This window comes from Numida meleagris, chromosome 1 (genome assembly GCF_002078875.1).
Source record: "Numida meleagris isolate 19003 breed g44 Domestic line chromosome 1, NumMel1.0, whole genome shotgun sequence".
Classification (NCBI taxonomy): domain Eukaryota; kingdom Metazoa; phylum Chordata; class Aves; order Galliformes; family Numididae; genus Numida; species Numida meleagris.
The window spans coordinates 7361592-7374443 of record NC_034409.1 but is presented as its reverse complement, the minus strand read 5'-3'; the positions used below and the strand labels follow the sequence as shown (position 1 = coordinate 7374443).

The 12852-nt window shown below is 43.1% G+C and overlaps 1 protein-coding gene across 4 annotated transcripts in view; it reads left to right on the top strand.

The window, feature by feature from the left end:
* The window catches only part of FAM107B (family with sequence similarity 107 member B), a 62731-nt gene that overhangs the window by 28941 nt on the left and 20938 nt on the right, over nt 1-12852 (top strand). The window contains exon 1 of one of the 4 annotated variants that reach the window (XM_021384417.1): nt 2127-2288. The exons of the other annotated variants lie outside the window; for them this stretch is intronic. The gene's annotated coding sequence lies outside the window, so the exon portion shown is untranslated. Of the gene's footprint in view, nt 1-2126; nt 2289-12852 lie in introns of those variants that run through there. 4 annotated transcript variants of the gene reach the window in all.

Genomic DNA, 12852 nt, shown 5'->3' with positions numbered 1-12852 from the left:
AGAGAGACAGAGGCGAGCCAGAAGTTTTTAATTTAAATAAAGGAAGCTGGGACTAACTTTTATATGTGACCAAATTGTGCTCGCATGTCTCCTTGTGAGGAGTCTGTCACGCATTTGCAGTCTGATCTCATTCTTCTCCAGAGGGAGCAGATGGGGATTTTTGAACTCGGATCAAATTCCTAGAAAGTCACTGCACTGACATTTCAGGAAGGTGTGAGAGGAAGTGGGAATTTGGGTGGCAGAGGGTGCAACAGCAGAGAATGCTAAAAGGAAGCAGCAGCAACACTTTGCTTTATTAAACACTGTGGTGATGACTGAATATAAAATATTTCACTGTAGTAGAATAAACACTTTTTTCCCTTGCCGTCTAGGTTCAATGTGAAAAGGATCCTCTGCTTGATTTCCTGTGCCCTTTTGTAATTAGCTCAAAATTATAATTCTCAATGATGTTTTCAGTTGTGAATGTGTGAGTCTCCCCACTACAGCTTGGGAATCCTGGCTGCCTTGCAGATATCTTGACAAGGCCTGTGAAGAAGATGGGTCTGGGTAGGTATTTCCTTTACTTTCCCCTGCATTTGCTGGCACCGTTCCCTGGCTTTAGTGCTGCTGCTTCCATCCTGTGGAGCCTGGAAGGAAGTGCTCCAGCTCACCCCATGGATGCCATCACTTTGGACCTGAGGTATAAAAAGTTGGAGGAAGAAGTGACTTTGCTGCCTGCTGTTATGTAATGGAACACGCAGAGATGTTTGTTTTCTTTGAAAAAGAAAGGCTGTAGGGGCAAAACAAAACCACCAAGATGTTATATTTAGTCGTAGTTACTTGAAATTTTTCCATTTGGCGATGTGATTCTTCCCTTTTTGACAGGCTCTTCTCACTAGTATGTCAGGGTGGTAATCTCCTTTGTCCACAGTTTTTTCTGATTGAATTCCTCTGGCTTTGTTTGGGGTCTGGCGATCTTGTGAGCAAGCTTACAAGTTGGTTAACCCTAATTTAAAACATGCAGAGAACAGTATGTGCTTCTGATGGAACAACTTCCCATCACCAAATTCCCTCACTTCACTCTGAGCATTAAATATTCACATCAGAGAAGGTCTGGTGGCTTTCCTTTAAAATGTGTGGCTCGAGCCACAGCGCCAACAAGATTTTGTGTTGGATTGAAACTGCTGTATTGTATCAGACTAGAACTGCCTCTTATTTGTATTTATGAGATACCTACTCGCGTGATGGGCTTTTCAGAGCACATCTGAACTCATCTTTTGTTCCCGGTAGTGTAAGTTTAATATGTGCAAAATCTCTGTGTGTGAATGTGTGAAATCACACTGAAATGAGTCACGGCTTTGGAAGTGGTTTGTGAACTTCAATTTTATGGTCTCTTCTTACAGTTTCAGTGTTATCAGTTGTTTTTGTTCCAGCAAAAAGTAAAAATATCCAACTTGTGTTTTTTAAGTCTTCTGGATCCGATGAACCCACATAACAAGACTAAAGTAAGAAAGGGAACTGTTGCTGGTGGGTGACTAGATGTATGCATGAAAACTGGCAGACAAGTAGGCTGCAAATGTGGTACTTGTACAATGCAAGCTGCTTGAATTTTTATTCGTAATACACAACTCTGACTAGCATGGGCTGGTCTTGTGTGCATATCTACAGCACAGAGTCATTTGCTGCTCTCTCGAATACACAAGGTTTTTGTGTCTTAACAAATGGCTTCCTCTTTGGTGCTCCTTTATGACAAAGGTGTGGGAATAGACAAGACAGGAAACATCCCATTGCATTGCTAATTTTAACCACCGTTGGAAATTACTCAAGGACATCGCTCTGCTGTGAGTATACTGGGCCTTATCCTCAAACACACAGCAGCTTCCAGATGCTTCTGGCATTAGTATGGTGCTGTGGTCTCTGCTTCAGAGTGATATAAACCATGTGTACTTCTTACCAGGCACTAATTCAGCCCAAAGGCATTCTGGTCCTCTGTAGAACGTCTTTGCCATCTGGCACTGTTGGGTCAGCAAAGCAGTTTTGCTACATGGTGCACCAAAGAAATGAGGAACAGTCAGTCTAAATGTTGAAGCAGCTGCTTTGGGGCAGCAAGCAGGCTGCTTGTCCTAACACTCGTTCTCTGTGTGCAGTAGATAATACTATCCCTTGCCATTGGATCTCCTTCGTCGTGCCATTGGATCCATTCCTTGGCGGTGGCAGGAGCTGGGGCAGGACACCTCCTGCTTTACTGGGACAACTGTCCTTGCTGCATCTCAGAGAACAGAGCAAATGTGTTGGAGCAGACCTCACTGGTAATTACTTACATTTTTTTACTGTCTCTTTTTCAGGCCTGCACGTGTGTTTGGAGTGTGATTTTTCTTTTAAATGATATGGTACAGTTCCTATTATGAGTCTTAAATGATCTCTTGTCCAAGAAAGGTCCTCTTGTCTGTTACACATGAAGCATATGCTGGCATCTACTCCATTCTTTTGATCAAGTATTTGGCAGCGTAATTATGAACGTCAAGTTGTTCAGACTGTGCTGACTTGTACCTGCTGAAAGATTTGCCCCATGGTTTATGTCTTTCTGAGGGTTTTGATTTAGTCAGCAGTTGGAAGATGCACATAAATATTTGTGGGCAAATTATGTAACCATCAGGGTTCAGAATCTGTACTCTGTTCTTTGTTTCACTTAAAGCCATCAGGGTTATAGTTAGTTTGGTAGTAGCCAAATAAAGGTAATATCCATTTATATGTGTGGATTGAATAAAGGATTTAAAAGAGTATGAAAACATTTCATGTGTGAAATGAAACTTTAGGAATCCTGAGGTTTTGGCACTGGGGAGGTTAATGGTTCATGACTGAAAGCTTTGTAATTGCTTTCAGTTTTGGAAGAACTGGGCCTCAGGGGAATTGCTCAAATAAAGGAGAGCCCCTGGATTCAGTCTGTTTGTTACTATGTTCAACAGCAAGTCGAGACCTAATAAGGGATCACCTGGTATCGTTGAAGGGATCTTTGGGTATTGTTTTAGCATCCTGTTTAACACGGGCTTTGCTAATAGCTGGTGAGCTGGTAGACTTTCAGAGGCCTCCCTGGAAATCCCCTGGGTGATGGACCATAGATGTTTTGTCCAAGATTCAGCGTGCAATTATTACATCCCAATTTCTGTGTATTGTGTGTATCACTGTGTATCACGTGGCATTCAGCCTACGTGGCTTTGTATGCACTTGTTCTGGATCCCTCCTGTTGTCGCTCACTTTCTACAAGATGATTTTGCGATAGGCATTGCTGTCTATCCATCTTACTACTTTGCGAAGAGACAAAATTAATGCCGTCTTTCACTGTGCACGTGCCCTGACAGTTAGTCTGACCTGTAGCCTATTCTGTGGCTGTCTGAGCTTTGCACATCTGCAAGAGAAGTTGGACTCGATCCTTATGGGTCCCTTTCAGCTCAGGCTATTCTATGACTCTTAGACCCTGTTCTTCACTCGCCCCTCTTAGCACATATGGAGAACAAGTAGATGTTGTTATGAAAAAGATATTACATCTGAGTAGATGGTAGGGAGATGAGTATGAATCACTGGGTTCTTGGTTCTCCCTTGTCCATCTTTGCTTTAGGTGTAGTCTGTATTTCAGTGTTAGCATAGCACTGATGGGCAGCACTGGAAATTGAAAAGGAGCTGTCCCGTGTGGGTAAAGCTGCCCATTCTGGATATGCTATAGCCACTTTTAGTGCTGGGTACAGAAGCTGTAGCTAAGGAAGGGCTCGGTGTTAACTCCAGCTTCTGGGTCTTTTTTATTTTTCCCATTTGCCACTTGTTCCTTAAAAAATTCAAACGCACCAAGTGGGTGAACCTGATACACAGGGAATGAGCTCTGAAGTGACACGAAAGGCAAGGCTTCTGTCAGCAACATGAAAAAATGTCCCTGCTTCTCACGTGCATCAGCTGGGGGGGATGTGGCTGCAGCAGCAAGTGGCCATTCCTCGCAGGAGTGGAGCAGATGCTTCCACTGCAGCTGCCAGTGTTAGAGGGCTGGACCTTTGCGATGGCACGAGCCAGGGCACGACTCCTCCTGCTTTACCGGGACAACTGTCCTTGCTGCATCTTGGAGAACAGAACAAATGTGTTGGAGGAGAGCAGGCAAGTCCCATGAGTTGGCAGCTGTGGGAATTTGCTTGTTGAGGATTCGAGCCCTGTGCTGGAGAGCTGCCAGCGCAGCTCCTGCACTGCACCGATGAGTCCCACTGCATCCCTAACAGGGTCACCAAGAGGCTCCCACATGGACCACCGCAGATACCCCACATGCCAGCTGTGCAGAAGGAGCAGAGCCACCAGAAATACTCCTCATTTAGTACTTTTCTTGGCAATTATGTGACTTGCAGAGGATTTTTAATCCAGAGAACCAAGTTGTTCCAATTTAGTTTTGATTTTTATTGCTTCGAAGAAAATGCTTTGCAGGGCTCCATCTCATTAGTGCCTCTATTCAGAGTGATGATCCAAGCAGGGGAACTAATAATAGTGTTTAACACTGTTGCTTTTGATTTGAGAACTGCATAAAGAGTGATGCAGAATTAAAGTACTTAGTGTTTTGTGCTGCTTTTTGTAGTCTGAACTCTTTGTGACAAGCGACATTAATTTTCATGCAATTCTGGAAGAAAGAAATCAGATAGCTATTTCTAATTGTGAGTAGTTAGGAATACGATATGTGCGTAATGTAGGAGAGATTGATTAGACTCATTATGACATGAAATGAAAATGTCAGATTGCAAAAATAAGCAATAGAGAGTTTGCCTTAGGTTTTGTAATATTGAAAAGGGATCATACACCACCTTCCCCCCCAGAAAAACACCAAACCACGTTACCTTGAAAAGCAGAACATCAGAGAAGGGGAAAAAAACTCTCATAATTATTGAGGAGAAATGGAGTCCCAGCAGACTGATGAGTATGACTTGTTTGAATAATTGCATGAAAAGAAATAAACAGGAGGGAAAAAAAAAAAAAAAGAAGAAATGTGTATTCAGGTTTAGAACTGCAGTGAGACTGGGTCGCATCTCCTTGCGTGCACAAGATTGTTTTCAGGGCTGTGGCAGAAGTGATGGAAACCCTTCTAAACAGGCCCTAGTGCTGCCATGCCAGGAAGCTCTGGAAGGAAGGAACATTTTTATTAACGGGTTGTTTTCTTTCAGTGATGTGTAGCGGCTTCTTACAAGAACCGGTGCATTGCTTTGATAACTTAAAACTTTTCTAAAACTAGCATCTGATGTCCAGACTCTTCTTCTTTTATTCCTGCATCCTTCTGTGCTGGTGAGAACCTTCGGAGTGCTAGTGTGCAGAATGACACACTGTGTAAATCACGTCTTCCCATGCTCGCGTCGCCTTTCCTCCCCACAGGAGCTCTGTCTCCGTGCTGGTGCCTTGGGAGGATTTGGGGGCAGGAAGCAGGGAGGCCAGGAGCTGTGCGCTCCGTGGGACAATTCTGAGCCTGGGTCTTTCTGGTGGGAAAGCAGATGGTGGATGAGCGCTGCCTGAAGTACGTGCTCACTGCAAGGAGACCCTTAAAAGCTGGGGGATGGAAGACAGGGCTGATCAGGGCAGCTCTGGGGAGGAGAGCTCTGGGAACAGAGTGGCCTCTTCCCCCCAGCAGTGGGAAGATGGACGTGCTGCTACCCTGGTACCCCTCTTTGCAGAGAGCGGCCTCGTGGGAGCACTGCTGGCTTTCTCATGTCCTCTGTGCTCTTCTCCAGATTGCTAAAGATAGAGATTTTCACTTCAGAAGCTGAGACAGATTTTTCATTATGGTTTTATTTCTGGCATGTTTGACTCTTGCTTTAAAAAATAATTAATTCTCCCTGTTTATGTCTTCTTCTATCCCCAATTTAGCAGAGGCCCAGCTCTCCATTCACTGCTGCTTAGAAACAGGCCAGACAGTTTGATGTTCTGTGTATGTATTAGCACTAAGAATCAAGCACCTGGAGCTTAAAACAAGCTGAATAACCAGGTTTAAGTCAGATCTTGTTTCACCCGTGATCTTGGTCCAAAACATTTTGGCTCAGGAACGTTGGAGGTTGGAGACATCAGGAATGTTGAGGTGCTGCAGCAGCTTGTTGTGGGGCAGGGAAGGGGTGAGCGGCCTCTTGGAAGTTCCTTCCAGCCTCATTTTCTATGATTCTGCAAAAACATGATTACAATGGTTGTTAGCTGTGCAAATTGCTGTAGATAAATCGCTTTCAGCAACTTGCGTGTGCTTGGTAGCTGTTTACATCATTTTAGGGGATGCGCTTTTGTGGGAGAAGTGTTATGGGTGCATTCCTGCAGGTCTCCAGCACTGCACTACCACACGTGAAGGTGAACCGAGGCCGGTGCCCTTGGCAGCACTTCTGCATATGTCAGTCCATGGAGAACTGTAATATCAGCAATTGTGCATGTTCCCTGAGCGAGTCAGTTAAGCTGAGGGAGATTAATTGGTTTTAATAGACTGGCTCCAGCTCATTCCAGCCTAGAGCAGAACCTTGTCTTATTTATAGTAGTTCTTAATCTGATCGTGTAATCTCAGTGTAAAAATGTGAAATTTCATGAGTGTGTGGGTCTCGTTCTCCAGGCAGACCTGTAATTTCTGAACTCAATTGTCAGTAGTAAGCTGAGCTGCACACAAAGTGGCTTTTGTTTAAGAGAACAGATGCTTAGCTATTGTAAAACAAACTAACAACAACCAAAAAAGACCCTGCCCAAACAAAGACAACAAAAAAAAAACCCTCCCAGATAAGACCCACGTCCAGATTTTATTAAGTCGATTCCCTGGAAACAGAGCAGTGTAAAATGCTGTCTTCAAATTTTCCGCCTGTTTAATACTGGGAAATATCTGTGCCAATATATTTTTAAAGAAGTGGTCTGGGAATGTCAGTGAAAATGTTTCAAGTCTTTCCACGCAGCCCTATTTCAGGAGAATTTATTCCGAAACTCATCTTTGTTAAAAAACATCTCTGGGCCAGATTTATCCCTGGGGTAATTTTCCTTAATTTTAATAGCGTTGCAGGAAGGGTGATTTTGGCTTGTGCTTTCATTTATAGAATGGGAAATATGTATAACTGCAACCCATCTTTGCACAGGGTATATTTCACAGGGGAAAAACATACATGATTCTATCATTACTTCATTAATTTAATTATAACAACAGATGTGGCATTTAATCTATTTGACTTTTGTTATTGAGTTACTAAATCCTACTCAAAGAATGTTTTGATTTTCCCCAGCTACAGTGCAATAAGCCTCACAGCTTCTTGAAATGTTGAGCAGCTTTGCAGCTCTCTCTCTCTGCATCAATAATCTTATCTTTTTGCTGCTAGCACTTGGTTTTGAAACTAGATGTGAATCTGTCTTCCTTGCTGCTCGTACCAACACCGATTTCCTCCTGTGTTCGCAGAAAGACAAATCCGCCTTCTTCCTACTTTTAAGTTAGAAAATGCTCAAAGCTAATTTAAAAACACAGCTCGTTCGGGCACATTTGTGTTCAGTGGCATTTGGTACATATTTAAGAAAGTGCTTCTCTTCAAGGCGTTTCTCATTTTGGAAACCAGAGTAGTAAACTAGTAAGTGCTACTTGTGTTTGGTGGCCTGGAAATAACAGGAATATTTCCATTGGCATTTCCAATACTGTGATTTATACTGCCTTCAAGCAGAAATCTGTGCCTCCTGCTTAATCAGGATGCACAGAAATGAGACGTTTCCAGCTGTGTGGGGGTGGATGCCCATGGGTTCTGTTAGGGGAGCAGAAGTTCTGCCCAAGGGCTTCCTGCAGCTGCTGCAGGGGCTGGCAGAGCTGCAGGGCTCTGTTGTCTTGGCTGTGGTATCTCATCATTGGGCTGACTTTGGCAAATCAGCACAAGCACCCTCTAAAGGAAGTTTTTACCCAATCCTAAGATAAATGGAGTTGGTCACTTCCTGGAGGCGCTGTTCTTTCTCTCTCTTTCCCCCCCCCCTACAGATAAAGCCTAGGTGGGCGTAGACCAGCTCAAAGCAGCAACGTAGAGATGTTGCATCTTTTAGATGCCAGCACTGAATGATGAGGATCACACTCAGTGACTGTTTTTTGTTCTTTTTCCCCGTTCCTCCATGCCCTGCTTTCACTTTTTGAGTGGCCGCCTGCACACTATGAGCTGAGTGTTTCATAGACTATTCTCATTTGTAAAGGAGCCACAAATGTTGAGTCCGACCCCTGGCCCCACACAGGACCACCCATTAAACCGTATGTCCAAGAGCGTTGTTCAAACACTTCAGCAGCTTGGGGCCATGACCACTGCCATTGGGAGCCTGTTCCATGCCTGATAACCCTCTGGTGAAGAACCTTTTCCTGATAGCTGACCTGGACCTGCCCTGATGCAATTTCTGGCCAGGTTTGAGTGCTTGGAAACAAGAAGAGGGAACATCCTGTTACTGGTGGTACTGAGGACCCACTGGGCTCAGCAGAGAGTTGTAACATTGATGGTACTGCACTACTCTTTGGAATCCTACATGAAGGACTGAAAAATTATTTATACGATGCAGCATTTATGGCATGGTAATTTAATGTCGTGATTGGTGAGATTTTCTGACTCCTTGTCAGATTTCAAATGAAAAAAAAAAAAAAAGATGTGTCAGACTTAGTGACCTGTCCTTCCACTCTTTTGAACAGTTTGACTTCCAGGTACTAAAGCCCTTTCCTGTCTTCTCTTTTCCCACCCACTGGGACTTTCCACAGTTGCACGATGGTTTGATTACCTTCCTGTGCAGGGAGGAAAGGGGTTTTGTCACTTGTGGGGAGCAGGTAGGATGGGTTCTTCCTCATTTAGCTTCCTTCTTAATGCAGCAGTTTGCATGAGCACATGGCTTTAGACTACTGCTTCAGACCGACAGCTTGCTTGCCCCTTGCAGACATTTTCTTATCTAGATAATTAGTCCATGAGGTATTGCGGACAATGTGGTGAATAATACAGGAAATGATTAAACTGCTTATTTTCCATGGTTTTATGTTATACAGCGTGTGAAGCCTGAAATATCTGGCACACTGGAGATATAACAGAAAGTAGTGACAGGTTGCTGTGTTCAGTGTTGCTGCAGTTTATGAAAGTTGGGGGTGGAATTTCTCACTATTTGGACTTTTTTCTTGAAGAGACCTTTCCCAGTACTGCCAAAAAGCAGGCTGGGGAGCCCAGGCCCCCTGAGCTACATGTAATCCCTGTGGAGGAAGGTGAATGTCTCTGGAAACTGATTGAGAGCGATGATAATTGACATTAGTGCTCAGGGTAGCTGCTCTCATTTGCCCCCTGGATCACCATGCTAATGCTATAAGGAGCTTGCTTGCCTATTTTAGCTACAGCAGTTGAAGGCCTAAAGGTAGGTGACATGAATGCTTCTATAAATATGTATAGTTTTAATCAAGTCTTTGTTTATATTTAGATAATATAATAATGGTATAAACAGAGGTTAGAGTGGGATCTATAAAAGATGTTGAAGAAGACTATGACAAGTGGTTGTTGCTTTCAGTTTGTAACTGAGGTCTTGAGTAAGGTTAATAGAAGACGTCTACAGCTGAACTATGCTGAACTGTCAGAAGTATTGATTTCCCTGATGTAAAGAAGGGGAGAACAACAAGTAAGAATTCAAATGAAGTTCTTCTTGGTCTTTCACGTATCTGCCTTATTCACGTAGCATGCTATCTCCTCCTGTCTCTCAAACCATTTGTTGATGTAATACAGCTGTCCTGTGGGATTTGGGGGGGAAAGGATTTTTTTTTCTCTGAAATGGAAGTCACCACTCTCTAGCCATGGAAATAACCTGAGTTTAAAGAACTCTGACGTTTTGCATAAATCTTGAAAAATGCCCGTGCTGTAGCCTCTACAAACTTCTCGTTTCGGGCTGTGCTGGAAGCAAACAGCGAATGTGCTGATCTCCCCAGCAGTGAAACCAGCACTTCTGCTGGTGGACGGGCACATTTGCTTGCGTGCACTCTAGTAAACCCCTGCTGCTGACTCTCAAAGTTCATTTACTTCCAACCTTTAACATTCATATTGTCATTTTTGTCACTGTGTGAATGCGACTGAAAGCATTGCTTTCCTGGAAGTACTGTTTTTTCAACGGTAGTAAATGTTTATGGTGAAGAGAAGCCATAGGAAAACACAGAGCACAGTAGGATGTGAATCAAAATTAATTTGCAGACATACACTTCCTGTCTGAAAACACGGACCACAGAGATTTATTGTTTTTTCACCAGGGCCTAAGGTGTATGTTTAATTAGGTGTGTTTGTGAGAAGGAAATGACTCTTGAAATAGGGTATTGAGCTTGGAGTGGTGCAGTTGTGAGCTGAGATGTGTACAAAACAATGCCATAATAGTGCGCTGTGAGGCATGTGACAGTTCTGCTGCTCAAAGACACAGAAGATGCCATGCTTTCCAGTCTGATGTTAGCTGCCATTGAAATTCCAACCTTTTCCTGCAAATTGCACTGTTTTGGATGCGGTGTTGTAGCAGTACACGATTCCTTATAGTAACTGATTGTGTTTATGTGGCACATCTGTTTCCGATCTGGAATAACTTTGCTTGATACCTACACAAATCGATGCATCTTCTGATTTTCACTAGCATATTGCATTGGAAAAAGTTGCACAGTCCCAACTGACAGTGCCTGTTTGTTCTGGGGATCTTGCTTCCTTGCAGGTCCTGTTTGAAAACGTGGGTATGTCACGAGCCAAGCACTGCAGTACGGTTTCTGAGATCTGGGACTGGCTGGAGCAAGCTGTCATCTGCTGGTAAAGATCTGTTAGACAAATCTGGTTGAGCTACACACTGTTGAAACCATATCCACCATGCTCAGACATTTACTGGTTGTAGTTTGTTACCATCTGTACCTGTGCTGTTGCCCTTGGCAGCCCTGATAATGTGCAGGTAGGACAAGACGAATTCAAAACACATCACTCAGGTTGGATATCAGGAAGAATTTCACCTCAGGAAGGGTGGCAAGACATTGGCACAGGCTGCCCAGGGAGGTGGTGGAGTCACCATCCCTAGAGGAGTTCAGGAAAAGGGCAGATGTGGCACTGAGGGGCATGGTTACTGGGCATGGAGGGGATAGGTCAGTGACTGAAAAACTATTAATGGATCCTTTGCTGTCTGGAGTAAAGATGCTGCCTTTGCTGTGTTTCCGCACAGCTTTTTGGATTGTTTTATTTTGGATCAGTATGAAATCAGGTGGGACAACATTACCTGTGCAAACAGGCTGCTGGGTTAAGCAGAGTCAGGAGGAATTCTGTGGTTATAATATTGTGTATGTAGAAGATACAGAATAAGAAAAAATAAGGTTGACTTGTTAACTCTGGTGTTGAAAGATGACTTTTAAAGTTTTTGTGATGAAATAAAGCTTAACTGCCACAAACGCTTACTGTAATTTAGATGGTAATGTAGATGTTGAACTTGCATTGATGAGTGTCTGAAGATGCAAAATTTGTGCCCTGCTGAGCGCCGGGGTTGTTGAGGAGTACACGCTGCTTTAAGAAGATGGATTTTGATAAATGAGTCTGCATCTTACTACTGACACGCTTGAGAAGAAAGTGCTGCATTCACCAGCGGGTAGGAAAGCCCTCAGGCTCCCAGCTCTTATTCTGGCCCTTCATCTTGGAGACGCTTCTGAGGACGTATTTCCCAGTGCAGCTTAGGAAAACCTGCATTTTATGTGTCTGGGTTTGTTGTTCATATGAGAAGTCAATAGACAAATAACAACAACCAAAAAAAATTACCATGGCTGCTAATAACTTGGAAAGGAAGAAATGCATAGTAATAGACACAGAGTGAAAATGGCAGCATTAATCCTTCAGGCATAAGAATTAAAAATCCCATGCTCTTCTTTTGTAACACCAAGAAAAAATTCCCAGCCTGTGTGTTATTAATTTGAATCTCTTTCTAAGCTTTCTTCTGTCCGTATGCTAACCCATAACTTATCAGCTTATTTTAAACATCATCAGTTTCATTTTCTAAGCTTCAGTCAGCCAGTTACCTATTTGAATTATGCCTTTTGACTCCAAAACAAGCATTTCTTCCATCACAAAAGACTGCTTAACATGAAACGTCTCCAATTTTTTTAACAAAATGCTGCCTGTAATAGAACAAAGCATAGCATTGTTATAATTTATGATGTCTCTTACTGATCTCCTCACCCAAAAAAGCATGTTTTGTGCTCTCTGCATTTGGTATCCAACGTATTGTCTTGTGCTGACAACCACAGCCTGTTCCAGATTAATTTAGGCCCAAGTGTCCTGCTCAGCATCACAAATCCAGTTTTTGGTAGGGCTGAGAATAGAGTCTCTCTCTTCTGTCATAACTCAGTTCCTCACTGTAATTACGGGGCAGCTCTCCTTCTGAATCAGTGAGCTTCTGTGGTGACCAAGCCCGTTATAACTGAACAAGTCCCACTTTATTTTTTGATGAATTCCCTTTCCTTAGTGATTCTTTTGCAGTTTTGAAACATACTTCCTCAGTGAAACTTAGTTTAAAAAAAAAAAAAAGTCTAATAAAAAAAAAAGGAAATGTTAAATTTCTGCTTTAGCAATATTTGTTAAGCAAGGAGGTTGAGGAGGTGATTATGTTGCAAGAGAATGGACAAGCTCTGTTAGATGTAGGAACTTGAGCAACATGGCTTAAAATGTCTGGGGGCCTAAGACAGGTCAAGCATTTACAGTGAGGGCACTTCCGCCTCCCTTTATTGATAGAAATAAGGGTGTATTTGCAAGCCACCATTCTTGCAGGTCAAGTGCAACTCTAGAAACCAAGAATGCATGAGAGGCCTACCCAAACACCAGCTCTCCTTACACCCTTGATCACAAGGTTTTTTTCCCTTCTTCTGTCAAG